Source organism: the organism of the source record quoted next, unplaced genomic scaffold (genome assembly GCF_019419815.1).
Source record: "Pyrus x bretschneideri cultivar Hongxiangsu unplaced genomic scaffold, Pyrus_bretschneideri_v1 Contig61, whole genome shotgun sequence".
Taxonomy (NCBI): Eukaryota; Viridiplantae; Streptophyta; class Magnoliopsida; order Rosales; family Rosaceae; genus Pyrus; species Pyrus x bretschneideri.
The window spans coordinates 1,632,552-1,650,673 of NW_025999800.1; the positions used below are offsets into that span (position 1 = coordinate 1,632,552).

The 18,122-nt window shown below is 36.1% G+C and overlaps 2 long non-coding RNA genes and 1 pseudogene across 4 annotated transcripts; 2 read left to right on the forward strand and 1 right to left on the reverse strand.

The window, feature by feature from the left end:
* LOC103967682 overlaps window positions 1–18,122 on the forward strand; it is a 61,427-nt pseudogene that overhangs the window by 19,334 nt on the left and 23,971 nt on the right.
* On the reverse strand, window positions 1,988–7,039 carry LOC125471739. Its single transcript, XR_007253816.1, has 2 exons — window positions 6,785–7,039; window positions 1,988–4,770 (listed from the first exon to the last, which is right to left on the reverse strand). It is a non-coding gene; the product is annotated as an uncharacterized LOC125471739 (long non-coding RNA).
* LOC125471736 lies at window positions 8,927–12,929 on the forward strand. 3 transcript variants are annotated; one of them, XR_007253813.1, is made up of 6 exons: window positions 8,927–9,181; window positions 9,283–9,352; window positions 9,454–9,522; window positions 10,027–10,084; window positions 10,797–10,866; window positions 11,010–12,929. It is a non-coding gene; the product is annotated as an uncharacterized LOC125471736 (long non-coding RNA). The 3 variants fall into 3 exon arrangements; XR_007253812.1 differs by lacking the exon at window positions 11,010–12,929 and having other exon boundaries at window positions 10,797–11,001; XR_007253811.1 differs by lacking the exons at window positions 10,797–10,866; window positions 11,010–12,929 and having other exon boundaries at window positions 10,027–10,220.

Sequence of the window (18,122 nt, forward strand, 5' to 3'; positions counted from 1 at the left end):
AACTCACCCTAAACCTTCTCTGCCGCAGCAAGAAGAAAGGAGAAATAGGAGCTTGAAACGTGCAAAAATTCAAAGTAGATTCGTTTGGCGTTTTAGGTGTAATCACTCTTTTGTTCTCTATGTTTAAATTCAATTTTATTTCTCTTTCTGTGAACATGAGAGGCTAAATCCCTAGTTAGCTAGGGGATGATTCGAAACCATGTTTATGCTTGCAATATAAATTGATTACCTTCGGTTGGAATTTCATGAGTTGTGGATTCAATTTGTTTAACTGCATGATTGATAACTTATTTGTGTATGTTTATTGAGAGTGCACGCTTAATTTTCATGCATGAATATGATGCTAGAATATAAGTGAGTTTCACCTAATAGTTACAAACTTATATTCACAAGTAGTGGAGGTTGCTTATAAACAATCGCGTTAAATGAATTCTTGGCACTAGTTTCATGCTCATCATAGTAACGAATGCCTCGTCAACACTTATAGTTTTCATGTTGCTTAATGATCTTTGATTGTATCTTTATTGTGCTTTTCACGTAAATGACTTTTGGAGAATGTTTTGAATTGCGTATGCGCTGTCCCATCCAATTCATTAACTTAAGGAGAACTTGAAGGTTAATTTAAGCGAACCTAATTAACCCGGGGTGTTGAGTTTCATGATTCATCGAAAGACCAACTGAAAATCATCTTGTATGCAAGTGTGACATGTGTGGATAAGAACCTTCTAGCTAGCATTCCATCCATATTTTCATCAAATTCGTATTTACATTCTGTTTTAATTACAATCTGTGCATTTTGTTTAATTTCGTCAAAAACTCAATCCCCCTTTACTTTAGTGTTCAATTTAGTTAGAAAGTGTCTTAGTTTGTGTTTCTAAGTGTTTTGATTCAATTTATTACCCAAATTCGTCCAAATTAGTCATAGTGCTCAAAACTGCCCAGATTGTGTTTTTAAGGCAGTTTTGAGTGTTTTGGTGCTGTTTTGAGTCTTTTGGTTTGTTTTAGTGTTTTAAGTGTTTAGTTTTGCATTCTTTAAGTCTAGTTTAGTGTTTTAACCTTTGTTTTACGTTTTTGAGTCAGTTTCCAAGTGATTTAGCAATCCCTCCTAATCCCTGGTTAAGAACGATCCCTACTTATACATATACTACAATTGTCAAAAGAGGGTTTTAATTTGTGTGCTTATATATTTCGCATCAAGCTAAACAAAAGAAAATAAAACACAACAAATTTTTAGCTAAATTCCCAAATTTTAATCTTAGAGAGAACACCAACCATGAGATTACTTTCAAGAAATAAGCAACAGTAGTTCAAAACATTATCGAAGCTTTAACCAATTTTTAATGAACCAACTTGGTGTGTAGTGTGTGTAATAGTCATGTCAATGCAATTCCAAGCTTCTTAAAATCATCATTTGCAAACAAGTGAGCTTCTCACAAGGCATACACTCATTCACTCATATTTGTAGGTTAATGTGTTCCACTCAAATAATCTCAGTGTACATGACGCTATATGCTTGCTTGTCTACCTAACTTGATATCAATATCAAGTAACTTCTTGGATCAAAAGGTCTTTCATAGAGTTATAACGAGGCTGAGGATTAATTGGTTACACAAGAAAAAAAGTATGGAAAAACACAAAATCTAAATAACTTGTAAAGCATCACAATTGTATTTGAGAGATAGAGAAACTTAAAATCCGCACTTCAGAACTTGAGCACCAAAATAGATCATTTGGTTAAATCTTGAAACCTTTTTTTTTCATCACATTTCTCTTTTTTTTTTCTTTTCAAGCAGACAACCGTTTTTATTTTTTTTTTCTTTTCATTTTTTTCTTTCCTCTCATCATTTTTTTTTTCCGTTCTATGATAATATTCAAGCCCCAACACTTGGAATTCTCTTCTCAAAAAAAAAAAAATTACTCTACAAGCTTTTTAGACAGGTAGAAATTTTTTTACAAGGCTAGGTAGGGAAAATTTAGGTTTAAGAACAAAAAGGATCACAAAAAGGCTCAAAATGGCTAACTAGGGAAAACAATTATAATGGTTGGCTAGAAAGGCTCAAGCAAAAGAAACAAATGCCTAAATCACTTCCAAGTTTTATTATGTGAATTGCTGAATGCAACGAGAGGTATAAAGCAAGTTCTAGAGATACATGCAAAAATGAGATCATGCGCACAAGAATAAACGAGATTGATGCATAGTGGTTCAATCATAAAATAGGCTCAAAAGCTCACAAGGGTTACATTAGCACACTATATTCACATATGAAACTTTTAATCATACTCTAGTTTCACACCAACAAGGCTACGTGCATTTGTTCTTCCAAGTCATGATCATCAAAAAAAATATAGTTTAAACAAAGATAATGTAAAGAACTAATGTCAAACTTAAATTTCTTGAAAGTTATGAAAAACGTAAAGATCGTATCTCATCACTGAGTGGGGAAGTAGCCAATAAAAACAAGACTCAAAGAAAATTTTTTTTGGGTTCTCAAGTTTTATATTTTTGTATGTATTTTTGGTTTTTTTTTTTTTCCAAAACTAAAACGAAAACAATGAAAGAAAAAAAAAACGAGGATAACGAACATAGACAACAAAAGAAAATAAATGAAATAAAGCTCTTGGACAAGGAAACTTCCCGGGTTTAAGGAGACGGCCAAACGAACATGTAGATGACAATCCACCCCCAAACTTGAATTTTCCTACTGGCAACATGGTTAGGTGGCTCTAGTTTTCTACAAAAACACCAAACAATGGGTAAGCTAAACAAGAGACTTAGGAGAATAATTTTTTATTCAAAAAAAAAAAAAAACTAACAACTAACATTAAAGCTAAACCAACTAAAAGATATAACAATCCAATTAAGTAATAGAATCAAATTTGAACCCCTGTAACGGCGCCAAAAACTTGTTGTGAAAATTAGATAACCGAAATTAGGCTCATTAAGTCTCGAAATTTTGTGCTCGCAAGTATACGAATCAAATGATTGTATAGCATATAAGCACAGATATCGTCCCACAAAGATTGAATTGATTCTAAAGTCTTACTTACTAAACTGAAACAAATCATAGTGGGGAAGCTTTAATGGAAAAGCATGAAACTTTGAAATTAAACTAAAATGAAATAAAGCTTGAAAATAAAATACATGAAAATTATAAACTGAAAACATAAGAAAAGAAGACCTAGGGCATCCGAATTCACTGTAACCAATCCTACTTAATTCCCTTAAATGTTATGCTCAAGTAGTTTCCCAATATTGATGATCGATTTTCCCTAAATTATTCGACAGTCATGGCATTTGGTTACATCAAAAGTATCCTTACATGTTAACCCTCTATGGCATCTAGATGGATTTAAACAAGTAAGAACCCATTAAGCTCTATGGAAATCGTTGGAAAATCACACAAACCCTAATTCCATGGCATCTACAAGTAGGTGTTTATGGTATCAATTGCAAGAAGCTACACCCAAGTTAAGTATGGCATCTACTCTAACTTGCATCAAATCAACCTAATTTAAACCTAGATGGTGATCAAGCATCTAAATAAAAATCAAGCGCATTACAATTAGCAAAAGATACTCAATAAAGATGAAAAACTTGATAATAACAATGCCACAAGGCAATTAAGTATTCATGATTAGGCTACATCGTAGCCCTAGTAAAGAAAAACTCCAATGTAGCTCTTCCTCTTCGCCCTTCCTTGCCGCAACCCACTATGGGAAAATTTGTTGATGTTTTTTTTTTTAGTAATGCATCACAAAGAGAAGAAATCTCCTTATAACACCCACGACAAAGACGAGAAAAAAAAAACAAATTTAACCCCACTAAAATCCTAACTAATGCACTTTAAGTTCTTATTAAATAAAAAGAAAATAAACGGAAATAATAAAAACAAATAATTATGTCTCTTCTTAAATCCATTGAATAGCACTCCCTTGTCCATTTGATTTCCAAAACTATTGCAGTCTCATCTTCTTGTTGTAACGCATATGCCTTGGTGCAGTTAATTAGCCTCTTGCTCCACTGGAATTACTATAGACACCCAAAAAGCTCATTTTTCACTTCATTTTTGCGTAACTCCAGTATTTAATGCTTATAAATTAAAACAATATAAATTAGTGCATTTAACCCATTCATATATACAAAATGCAAAGGAAGTATATGATAAAAATATATGAAAATATGCACTCATCAGCAGCTCAGACTGTACTGACTATTTCAATTGGATAGAATAATATGTCATCGGATAGTATTGATTATTTAGTCGTGCTTACTGACTATTTAATCAAGCGTTTGGTGCAGTACCGGATTAAAAACGATTTTAAAAAATAATAATAATGTCTATATACATTTTAACAAAATAAACAAATTAAAGAGCACTAATCAGATTTGTTCTTAGTTAAAAAAAAAAAATAAAAACTCAATTCATCTTGGACTTGTTTTTGTCCGTAATTCTTCCTCCTATTAATAAAAGTTGTTATGTACAAAGAATCAAAGATTATCATGTTCATTTACTTCCTCAAAATGAGATTGAAGAACATTTATGGCACTCAGTTTCACAATTTAAAACCAAATTTGGTGTTAGAGCCAGTCGATTTGATGGGAAAAACGTAAAAACCACCACCTCTGATCCAAACGAAAACGTTGCCGCCATGGATGTTCTCCATGAGCATTTGCAAATGCAGGTCGACAACTTGTTCATCGATTAGCCGCAATTCCAACTTATTCCACAACCCAATCCCCATCCCCATCAACCATATATAGTCGCATACCTGATGCGAGAATTACTTGACATTCAAATTAAACCCTCGTTTGACAATTGTAGTAGAATGGATAAGTGAGGGATCGTTCTAGACCGGGGATTAGGAGGGCTTGCTAAAACCTTCTAAATTGACTTAAAAACATAAAGACTAAATTAAAACAGATTTAAGACACTTGGGAACAAGGAAATAAAAAAAAGGGGGTTTTAGTTTTGACGAAGTTGAAATAAACAAACAAAATGCAAAAATGGACAGATTGTAAACAAGTGTTGTGAAACAAGATGGTTGGTGAATTAGCTAGAGGTTCTTTCTCCACACATGATATTTATGCATATGAATCAATTTCCAGTTATTCCTTCATTGAATTATGAACGACAATGCCCCAAATTAACCGTGACATCACTAGTTAACCCTCAGATTTTCCTTATATTATTGGATTGGATGGCATCATTCGACAACCCAAAACATTCTCAAAAGTTCCCTACATGTCATCATAATAGAGATACAATCGAAGATCATTAAGAATAATGAAAACCATAAGCATTGACAAAGCATTTGCAACTATGACATCATGTTACTCATGCTAAGAATTAAACTTAACGCGATCGTGACAAGCGACCTTCACTACTTTCAAGTATAAGTTAGTAACGATTATGTGAAACCTTCTTAAACTTTAGCCACATATTCATGCATGCTAATTAAGTGTCGACCCTCAATCAATAAACACAAATAAGTTAATCATCAAATAGTTAAGCCAATTGCATTCACGAATCAAGAGTTCATAACCGGAATTCATCAATTCATATCACATAAATAATCATGGTATTGAAATCACCCCTAGCCAAAAAGGGTTTAGTTCCTCATAACTTTGAAATCAAAGAAACACCTAAACATTCCAACAACTCAAACTTGAATTGTATGAACGTTTAGGCACTCACGGCCAAAGGGGGAAGATGGAAGTGTTTGTGGTGTGTTGTGTATGAAATGAGATCCTTTGAATGATGGGAATGCAAGGGTATTTATAGGAGGAGTGGAAGTGTAAATGGCTGTTTGTTTAAGGTGTTTGTGTGGAGGAAATGATGGAAAAGCATGGTGGAAAGCTGGAATGTGGAATGGTGCCCACGGCAAAGTGTTTTGGGGATGGTTCTTTGTGGTTGTGATGCATGTGATTGCATGTGTTGATTGCTAAGGTGTGTGATGATGAGTGTAAGTGGAATAAAGAATGAGTGGTGGTGTAATGATGAAGTGAATGCATGTGGAAATGCAAGGTGGAAAGCTGGAAATGTGAGTGAAGGCCACGGCAAGGGTGAATGGTGCTGTTTTGTGTGTGAATGATTGTTGTTTTGCATGTGACATTGTTTGTGGAATGTAGGATGGATAGGGTGAATGATTATGTGTGAATGCATGTGACTTGCGGCTGCAAAGAGAAGGAGAAAAGCTGGAATGTGTTGATGTGTATTGCACGGCAAAGGGGGGTGAGAAATGATGGCATGAAAGTGAAGGGATTAGTGGTGCATGTGCATGTGTTTTAGGTTGTTGTTGTGATAAGTGATAAGTGTATGATATGATAAGTGAATGGTTTGATAAGTGATAAATGAATGATATGTTAAGTGATAAATGAATGATATGTGGTGAGTGAAAAGTGAATGGAAGTGATAAGTGATAATAAGGCTAGTTTAAAGGGCTAGGGTTTAAGTACATAGAATGGGCCTAAAATAGGTTGGTTTGCATGGCATAATATGTTTGATTGGGCTAGAGGTTTTCCATGGCTCAAAGGATTTGTTTGATTTCCCCAAAGAGCATACAAGGCTTCAATTTCGTCCATCCTCTTTGCTCCATGATTAAGCTATCCAATCCATGCCCAAAAGTGCCCCAAATAGCCTCAAAATGCACTTTCTTGCTCCCTAAGCCCTTAGAACCTGAAAACACACAAAAGAAGCATAAAGGACTAAAATAACTAGAGAAACATAACGTAAATGCACGAGAACAAGCCATTTAAGTTGCATGAATATGCTCCTATCAATACCTCAAACTCTAGTTCCTACTTTGTTGAGAGAGAGAAGGAATATTGGTTGAGAATATGGATTGGGAAAGCACTGTAGTAATCAGCAAGAGAGAGATGGAAAAAAAAAGCTAGCTTGATTTTGTTTCCAACGACCCAACTAATAATACCGACGACTTGGAGTATATAAGTTATCTGGTGTGCGTCGTATAAAATAGGCAGGGCTGCATAAATAATCCGGTGCTAATTTAATACGAAATGGCACCAAACGAGGCCTTAGTGCTTGTAATCATGATCACACATCACACGATGTACATTATTGCTCATTGCATTCAGGGCTTGTTGACGTTTCAAGTGTTGAGTTGAGTTTCCATCATCACTGATGAATTATTGTTTCAAGTGTTGAGTTGAGGTTGCATCGCCATTGATGAATTATTGAAATAGACTCTAATTAAAACCCTATATTATTGATGTAGTTGAGGTTGCATCGCCATTGATGAATTAGTTGATGTAGTTGAGGTTGCATCGCCATTGATGAATTATTGAAATAGACTCTAATTAAAAACCCTATATTATTGATGTAGTTGAGGTTGCATCGCCATTGATGAATTATTAAAATGGACTCTAATTAAAACCTTATATTATTGATGTCCCACATTAATAACCCTATATTATTGATGTAGTTGAGTTTGCTTCGTCATTGATAAATTATTGAAATAGACTAATTAAAACCCTATATTATTGATGTAGTTGAGTTTGCTTCGTCATTGATGAATTATTGAAATAGACTCTAATTAAAACCCTATATTATTGATGTAGTTGAGGTTGCATCGCCATTGATGAATTATTAAAATGGACTCTAATTAAAACCTTATATTATTGATGTCCCACATCAATAACCCTATATTATTGATGTAGTTGAGTTTGCTTCGTCATTGATGAATTATTGAAATTGACTCTAATTAAAATCCTCTATTATTGATGTCCCACATCAAGACTTTGTACGAGTTTGAATAAATTTTCTAACAAAGTCTATTCTCAAGCGGAAGTGAATTCTAACAAAGTATCAAATATCAACATGTATATGAATGCTAAAACAATCTCAAAAGAACACAAGAGATTTATGTGGTTTGGTGCAAAGTCTATATCCACTAACGAAGCACATCAAGAAATTTCACTAAACAAACAGAGATTACAAAAGAGTGTTTAAACTCTCACAACCCAAATCCCACAAATTACAAACTCTAAACCAAACAAGTAGAGAACTCAAAACAAACGGAGAAGATTATCCCAGATTGCTCTCTAACTCTCAAATTGATTCTCACCCAATTGCCAACACGAATGACCCATAAGTTTGCCACACACTCATGGCTCCAAACGGTGTCGTCCACCCAAAACACAATGAGAAAAAACTCTCTAAGCTAATGGTGTTGGCACACAAAATAAACAAACCTTAAGGTCCTATTTATAGTGCATAGGACTTATGTTACAATGAGAATCCTAATCCTAATTGGAAGTAAATTCAAATCCTAATCAAATAAGTAATTAACGAAATCTCCCCACCAATCAAAGAATCCAACCAAGAAGTTAAATCCAAATCCAAATAGGTTATCAAACGAAATAAGTAACATAGACCTAATTTTTGCATCATCCTAATTTAGAGTCATAAATCCCAACAATCTCCACCTCAGTGAGAAATTAGCAAACCTCCAAATCAAATACAAACTTCCTCCGTCAAAATCTTCAAATATCAAATTTCGCCAATGACACAAAAATGTTCATCATGAATGGCAAACAAAAGCCCAAGTTGAAACCTAGAGCTTTGATACCACTTGCCGTGTGGAAGCATACATTTGTCAATAGAGGGGTCGCTTATGGGTCCCACACATACAAGCCGAATTGGGTTATTCCCCTCACTTTGGCCATTTGGGAGCAACGAGTATGGAGTTTGACCAAAAGGCCTTGGCAATATGTGTGTGTGGTACTGTAAGAACCCGTCCCGGGATTTACGTAAGAAAATGAGTATTTTTATTTTTTCACTAAGTTTGGGAATACCTTCCTCTTTAAAATTGTTTTTGAGTCTTAATTGGTGAGCCCAAGGGGGCCACGCCCCCTGTTTTGTTCCGGTTCCTTTCCCTTTCCCTTTCCCTTTTCTCTTTTTTTTTTTTTTTCTGAAAAGTCTCTCTTTTCTCTTCTCTCTTTCTTCCTCTGTGATTTCTCCATCCCCCCTCTCGGTCCGACAAGAACACACACACACACACCCATGCCCACACCTATAACTCTTTTCTAACCCCGTGGTTGTGTTTTAGACGTCAAACCATGAAGAAACGACCTCGGAGACATTTCCCTAGTTTTCCAGCTAGCACCGCCCCTTTCGAGGCAATTTCCGGCCAAACCACGGCGATTTGGCCGGCGTGCAAGGTATGAATCTCTTCGTCTCGCTGAGTACTACAACTTTCCTTTTTGTTTCATCCAATTTCATTGAGTATTGAAGATGTTATGCTCATTTGAATCTTACCCAGTTTTCCGGCGAGCACCGCTCCTTTCGAGGCAATTTACGGCCAAACCACGGCGAGTTGGCCGGAGTTCAAGGTATCAATCTCTTCCTCTCTCTGAGTACTACAACTTTTCTTTTTGTTTCACCCAATTTCATTGAGTATTGAAGAAGTTATACTCATTTGAATCTTACCCAGTTTCCGGCGACCTCAGTAACTTTCCAGGTGTTTTCCAGCCAAAACACGGCGAGTTAGACGTCATGTGAGGTACCATTCTCTTCGTCTCTTCGAGAGCTATGATTTTCATTTTTGAATCACTTGATTTCGTCAAGTATTAACAAAGTTATGGACGTTCAAAATTTGTCTACATTCCGGCCGAATTCCGGCCTTCTTCTTCGGCGTGAAACCCAGCCCAAGAAACCCAAAGGCCTTGGGGCCGTGTGAACCAAACCCAATACCCTTTGTAATTGGGCCTTTGGGCCGTATGGTTTCTAACCCAAACCCAACCCACCTAAAACCTAAACCCATTTACCCTAACCCAAACCCTAAAGCCCAAACCCGTTGACCCTGACCCGTTGACTGAGTCAACGGTTAGCGTTGACTTTTGCTTTGACTAGTCACGGTCAACGTTGACTTTGACCGTTGACTTTTTGGGTCGTGCGGGACCTCTCCTAGGCTAATTTCGACGTTCTGAACCCATTTCTGATGTCCGTTTTTCCAAATTCAATTGTTTGAGTAAAGTTTGACTAAATGTACCCTTTATGTGCTTAGGGACGATTATCTGTGGCGTTTCCTTCTTCGCTAAATGGCGTGGCTTTTCAACGGCGAAGTACTGCGAATGGACCCCTTCTAAAAATGCATGTTTTGATAGGATATATGCATACATGAAAAGCATGATTTGATGATTATGTTTTATGAAACGTTTAACGAGATAACATGCTTACTGAGGCTAGTTTGAATTTTTACTATTTTTCCTATAACCCATGTTCTTATAGAATATCTGATGGATGATGATATGATATTGAGAACGTGTTTAGAACACCTCTTTATAGTATAGATGATGCATGACTTTATACTATGAAGTTGATTTTCAATATATGTATGTTCACTTGTTTTGTACTTACCTAGTGGTGCTTTCTGCTACGGGACGTAGGGATAGATCCGGTCCGTCCCGGGCGACGGTTTGGTGTTGGCATAGGGCCTGGAGTGTGTTTTCCTCTGATTGTCTGCTCAGAGACAGGGAGCCGGCATGGGGCCTGAAATGTATTTTCCTCTGACTGTCTGCTCAGAGACGGGGAGCCGGCATGGCGCCTGAAGAGTTATAGGACATTCACTAGTATTTATTATTTATGCGAATTATGATTTGAGATATTGCACGACATGCTAGGTTTCGGAAAACCTATGTTTATCATTAATTTTGTGTTTTCATAAAACCTAGGGGTTAGTATGTTGATAACTGTTTTATTATATTTATATATATATATATATATATATATATATATCAACTTGGTCCATTAATGTTTGTTTTGCGCCCCCTTCAGGACTTAGAATCGAGGCATACAATTCCGACATCCAGGCACTTCCGCATCGACATCTTCGAGTCATTTCGGTGTAAGACCCACTCCTTCGTTTCATTCAATTTTATATTATTTTCTTCTAGTGTTCTAGATTAGAGGTGTGCTCTGAACACGGTCCTTATTTTCATATTCATTATTCTTTTATATTTATAAACCATATTTATCCTTTGTTTTCAGTTTTTACACTCAATAAATGGCTTTCGTCACCCTCGGGTGTCAGCCAACACGTACCTATCCTGGTATTCGGGGAATATCGAGGTCGGGGCGTGTCAGGTACCATTCCTTATAAACCATAGATGGCTCTCCTCCTTAGCTGATGTGGGACAAAGTGTGGCTCTAATTTAAGCCACCAAATTCTAACAATCTCCAACTTAGCATGATTCGATCCATTGACAAATTGACGTCTCAAGATCCAAATTCAAATACAGCTCCACCTTGACCAAATGGAACCAAATTCCAAATAAGCTCTTCAACTTCAAATATCGCGAGCTTCACCAGTCCCAAGCGTTGCCTGGGCTCTCCACCAATCCCAAGCATTGCTTGGGCTCTAATACCACTCGTTGTACTTTTATGCGCAAGCGGAAGTGAATTTTAATAAAGCGGCAAATATCAATGTCGTATGTGAATGCTAAAACAATCTCAAAAGAACATAAAAGATTTATATGGTTAGGTGCAAAGCCTACGTCCATAGGCGAAACACGGCAAGGAATTTCACTAAACAAACGAAGATTACAAAAGAATGTTTAAACTCTCACAACCCAAATCCCACAAATTACAAACTCTAAACCAAATGAGTAGAGAACCCAAAACAAACGGAGAAGATTCTTCCAAATTGCTCTCTAACTCTGAAATTGATTGTCACCTAATTGCCAAAACGAACGAGCCATGATTTTGCCACACACTCATGACTCCAAAATGGTGAACTCCACCCAAAACACAATGAGAGAAACCTCTCTAAGCTAATGGTGTTGGCACACAAATCCTAACTAGAGAATGTTAATCCTAACCAGAAGTAATTCCAAATCCTAATCAAATAGGTAATTAACAATGAGAATGTTAATCCTAACAATGAGAATGTAAATCCTAATCAAATAGGTAATTAACAATGAGATTTATAGTGCATATGACTTAGGTTACAATGAGAGTGTTAATCATAACTAGAAGATATTCCGAATCCTAATCAAATAGGTAATTAACAAAATCTCTCCATCAATCAAAAAAACCAACCAAGAAGTCGAATCCAAACTCAAATAAGACACCAAACGAAATTGGTAACATATACCTAATTTATGCATCATCCTAATTTTGAGCTGTAAATCCCAACAATGTCAATATCCTTCATAACTATGTTTTATTTTGCATGCCATGAAGAGAAATGCTAAGGAGACTCTTAAAAGTGAGACTTCCCATGGACTCTCGCTATCTCATAGTTTTTGCACAATATTTTATAATGTTAGCACAGAAATTGACGTTAAACTGTGAGATGGTATAAAGTCCATGGAAAATCTCACTTTGAGAGAATCTCGTTAGCATTTCTCTTACCAAGAAATATCTGACTATACATTCTTGATTATCCAACTATTTGAGAAAATTATTATCTTCTTCAAATCCGTCTAAGACCTTTATTTATTAACATTTCAATTACTATTATATCAAGCCCATCTTTATTAGAATTAGGTTTTTGAGGTAAATTTGCATTTTCAATGTTCTTTAGAACTACTAGCTAGTTAACGTCTAATTAACTAGGTGCACCTCATGAACCTTGTTCTTTTCTCTCTTGTTGAAAAAACATCTCTAAGTTTTTTTTTGTTTTTTTTATAGTGTCTTACCTTGAATTTGTATCTCAACCATCCAAATCTTTGAAATACAATTGGATTTTACTTTTCTTTTTTAATTTTTTAAAGAAATCACTTTATAATATTTGCTTCTTACCTTTTAGGGGTTAAAATTAAGCTGTTATATCCATATTCTTGAAGTCTACTTATACTTATAGTATGTTTGGATGAAGAAATTTAAGATTACTAAGGAATTTCAAAATGATGGAAATTAAAATGACAGGATTTTATTTTATAGAATTTGTGAATTTTCTTGTTTGGTTAACCTAAAAAAACAAGGGAATTGAATACGAAATTTTTTATTTTTAAACTCTAAATCATAGAAATTGAGAAATGACACCAATTTACATAGAAATTAAACTTGAAAATTGGAGGTCCCAAATTCCAAATTTTTTTCCATGCGGAAATTCTAAATTTCTATGGTTATGAATCTAAACAAGGGAATTGGTTCATATCATTTTATAAATTTTGACTTTTACACAAATTCCAAGCTTTAATCCAACATATATATATATATATATATATATATATATATATATATATCAAAAGGCATCCTAATATCCAAAAATGAAAAATGCTAGCAAGATTACACTTTTATATCACATTGATGTATTATATGATGTGGCAAGTAATATGTACATGAAACGTCAATTAATGGTTTTATCCCATTAACTAATGATTACATGAATCATTTACCACTTAATGTAATGTGGTATAAATATATGGTCTACTAGCATTACTCTATTCAAATAACGTGCCAAACTTTTGCAATTGATATCCTTTATTTTTTTAATTAAAGAAAATGTGTTGTTATTGACACTAAAAAAAAAATCGTTCTACACTTCTTATAAGTGTGTGTGTGTGTGTGTGTATAATATAGAAAGTTAATTTGACTCTCACAATGACTTTCTATAATGTCAATAATATATCACGAGAAACATTTTTCTCAATAACCTTTTGGACATATTTTTATAATGCAGTTCATGATTGAAGTGGAAATTGACCACTACTTATATTTGAATATTTCTATCATGCAGTTCATAATTCATGATTGATGTCAATAATATTTTTTTTTTTATATTTGTATGACTTTGAGTATTCGTCCAAATTATTGAAATGGACTACTGTTTTGTTAATTAATGTAGTTCATGATGGCTTGAAATTGTTGGTTTCATGGTTTGTATGACTTTGAGTATTTGTCCAAATTATTGAAGTAGACTACCCCTTTGTTAATTAATGTAGTTCATGATGGCTTGAAATTGTTGGTTTCATGGTTTGTATGACTTTGAGTATTCGTCCAAATTATTAAAATGGACTACTGCTTTGTTAATTAATGCAGTTCAAGATGGCTTGAAAGTGTGGTTTGATGGTTTGTATGCTCTTGGTTTTAAATTAAATTTTAGGGTAAATTATACAAAACTACCTCAATTATAGGTCGAATCACAATCTCATACCCTATGTTTAAAAATTACAATGTCATGCCTTATCTTACAAATTTGTTGCAATGTCAGACCTCCGTCACTTTTTATGTTAAATGATGACGTGGCTTGAGGCGGAGCCCACTTTCTCGTCCAACTGGATAAAAATATTAATTAAACATTGAAAAAAAAAGATAAAATTAATTAATATTTAAAAAAGGGACCCACCCCTTACCATCACTATCACGCCTTACCTTTCTTCTTCCCCAGTTCATCTGTCCCCCCTTCCAGAGATTAAATGTAACAATCCGTTCCCAAATATTTTGGTTTTTATACTTTTAAAGTATGAATTTACGAAAATGCCCTTCGAGGCAAAAACGTTGACTTTTGTTGACCGCCTTGTCATGTCACGTGAGATTCATTTCCTTGGCGTATCCTAATAGTACTTATCGCTACAAACATGTGGGCGCAAGCGGAGTTGAATTTCGAGCTAAAACGTGAATTTTACAGAATTCAAATGTAAGGGCATTATGGTAATATTACGTCCTGTGAGATATTTTCTCGTTTCGTCTTCTCTCACTTTGGTTGGTGTGCCAGTGAAGCCCACCCCTGATTTTTGGTTCCTCGGTTCTTTCCATCTCTTTCTCTATTTTTCCCATCTTTCTCTTCAAGCTGAACTCTCTCTAGACCTCTCACCTTGTCTCTCTACCTCATCTCTACAAACTCTTTATCCAAGCTCACACAACAAATACCGACGGCACCGCCTCCACCACCATTAGCCTCGCCACTCCAGCGAGCACCATCACCATCTGTGGACCCTCCCTCCTCCCTTTCTTACCTTTCTACGATGTCACTCCATCTCTCTTTTGACAGTCATTGTGCATTGTCGTCCTCGACGAATCCTTGCCATCCTGACGAAGGTAAGCTCATAAAATCTTCATAGATTGTATTTATGAGTGACTTTGGGACGTTTTTTTGGTAGTTTTGGTGGCTATTGGATGCAGACACAGCTCGGTGGTAATGAACCCAGTTTTTCGATGAGTAAACCCACTTTTGTAGGCATTTTCCAGCCAACTCCGGCCACAGCCAAGAACACCAGTGGTATATTTCTATTCCTCTCCTTCATAGCTTTCAATCCATATATGGCATGCTACATTTAGTTGTGTATTAGAGCTAATCGAACTCCGTTTAGTTTCCTGGTAATTTTTCCAGAAATCAGCCGACCCACGGCCTGAAATCGAGTTGACCCTACCCGCAACCCAAAACTGAGCCCAACCTAATAACCAAGCCCAATCTAATAACCCTGCCCAACCAAACAACCCAGAAACCAGATCTAAACCGGATCTAACCCAGCCCAACCCAGCAACCTAAAATCGAGAATCAACCCGGACCCAATTCCTTGTTTTCCATGGGTTGCGTGTGGATGGCTGTCATGGCTGGTGCATGGAGCAGACGCACGTCCGCCGGTGACTTTTTTGGTGACCCATCTCGGTTCGTGCGATGGCGTGTGGCCTCTCGAGCTGCCGCCCCGTCGCGGTGCATGGGGAATTTGAGCTCCCTCCCAAATTTGATCGTTTTAGTCAAGTTTTATTAATTGGTCTCTATTTGTGGTTAAGTGCGTCGATTGGAAGTGACCCCGTCCTCCCTAGTTCAAGCGGCTCCCAGGTAGCGAAATAACTGTGAGTTGATCCCTTCTTAAATTGCATGTTTTTATAAAATATTAAGCTTGCATTCATGAAAAGCATGATTTCATCATTTTACGTTTTATGCATTATTTATGATTTATCGAATTATGTTTTACAAAACGTTATGAATTGTTGGACTTATGCGTATGATATATTATGGATTTACAAATACGATTTATCTATGGTTTATGAAACGATGCTTTGAGCATTTGAGCCCCGGAGATTTGATATGAGTTTTTGAGATATGTTTTATGTGCTTATTTAGTGGGTTATCGTACAGCACATACACACAACACAAGTATGTAGATGTATATGGCCATAGGACACATTAATGATATTTATGGCATACTCCTAGCTTTACTGGCGAAACCAATGTCGGACAACTTCAGAGCATACTTAGGATCTTCTCCTACTCTAGTAGTGTATCGGCCTTGATATCATTTGGATGTCATGGCTTTAGTTTATTGATGCCCTTCGGCATGGTTGTGCAATCCTCACTCTGCCTGAATAGTCACATCCTATATGAAGTATAAGAAATTTGTGTCGGGATTGTGCCTCAAGTTTGACGTCATTGACTAACGAATGACTTTCAATATCGAACCGATACTATGCGTCATGCATTCCCTAGGAATGGCGGGCAAAGTCGGTTCTGCACAAAAGTGTTGTGAATTAGAGGAAATCTTAGTGGAATGAAGTTTAGTTGGGACCAGTTGAAGATCAGAGGCTATGATGGTACTCTACGACTTGCGTTTCTTAGGAATGGCGGGCAGAGGCACCTGTTAGGAGATTGCTTAAAACATCCAAAGTTCGTGTTGGAGAAACTTAAGAAAGCACCAGTTGTAGGTAATGTTAGCATGTGTCGGTGGGGTAGACCGAATCAGTTTCCTCGAGCTTGTTGTTTCCACTGAGCGAATTCGTGTGGACCCTGAGGAAAATTCTCAGTAATTATCTTATTGATAATATTCTTGTCTACTTCAACCACGAGGTCAAGTTAATAAACATCAACAGCCAGCTTTATGCCAAATTTTTCGAAAATCAACCTTGCTTAGATTCCATACCATTCTTAGGAGACGTGCGCGTAACAAAAGATATTCTTACCAAATCCAAGGTTGTGACTGTTGGAAATCGAAGATCCTCTCGAATGTCATGAATTACCAAATATCATCGGTCTTGTCGACTTCTATCGACAGTTGTCAACAATTCTTTTACCATAGTCTTATTCCCATTTCCTTTGACTAGGGAAAAGTTAGTTTTGTTATGATGTTGAATGTGAATGAAGTTTCTAATAACTGAAGTGTTGTCTCACCCGATCATTGTTCTTACACCTTTCGATGACGCCAATCAATTCCAAATTTTACGGTGATGTCTTACGGAATGTCTAGTTGTGCGCTAATGCAGCATGATCGAGTGAACACTTTTACCTTTCGACGGTTGGGAACACATGATGTGAACCATCCTATCTACGATCCTGAGTCATCTGCTACCGTCCTGGATTGAAAATCTAATGACACTCTCTGTGTGGGGTAATGCATTAAATCTTTGTCAACCTTACAAATTTCTTAGTTATATCTTCACTCAAAATGAGCTAAATCTTAGGGAGCGGAAATGGATAGGATATATCAATGTCTACGATTGCACCATCGCATGCCACCCTGATTGTGCAATTGTAGTTACTGACGATCGCAGTAGAAAAAGCCATAGGTACCCAAATGCTCTTCAATCAGTTCTATTTACACCTTATGCGAAACTCTCGAATACTTTTGTGACGTTACTTCTCGATTATCAAGAAACTGAGTTAGCCAATTTTTCAAGTTCTACCATTTCAGATTGTTGTTACCCAATCAAATTAGGTACTTGTAGGTACTCAAGCATCAAAGTTGTATATTCTATTCAGATGTCTTGTACTCTAGATTTAATGGCCTTGTTTTGACCCTTAAACTCTTAAGTGTTCTTTTAGCCTTCTCGACATGGTTTCTCGCTAAACCTGTGAAGAATTCACGATGGATCGACTTGGTTGAAATGTACACTCAATTTCATAATGGTACCAATTGGAAACACTAAGAGCATAACCTTTTCACAAACTTATCAGATTTACCAGGAAGAATTTCAGGTGGTCTTGAGGATTGTGTAGTATTTTAGTAAGGAATTGGTAGAGGTAGAACTGTAGGATCCGAGCCTAGTGATTGTTTGGCTAGTTTTTATGAATGGTTTGATGCGGTAACCGTTATTCGAAGGAAGTGGTCAAAGTGGTAGTTCCTCTAATACATGTTTCAAATCTTGTATTCGATCAGGAGAGTGATCATCGTGTTTAGTCACTAAAGAAATGTTTTACGACATATGTTCACCTCTACG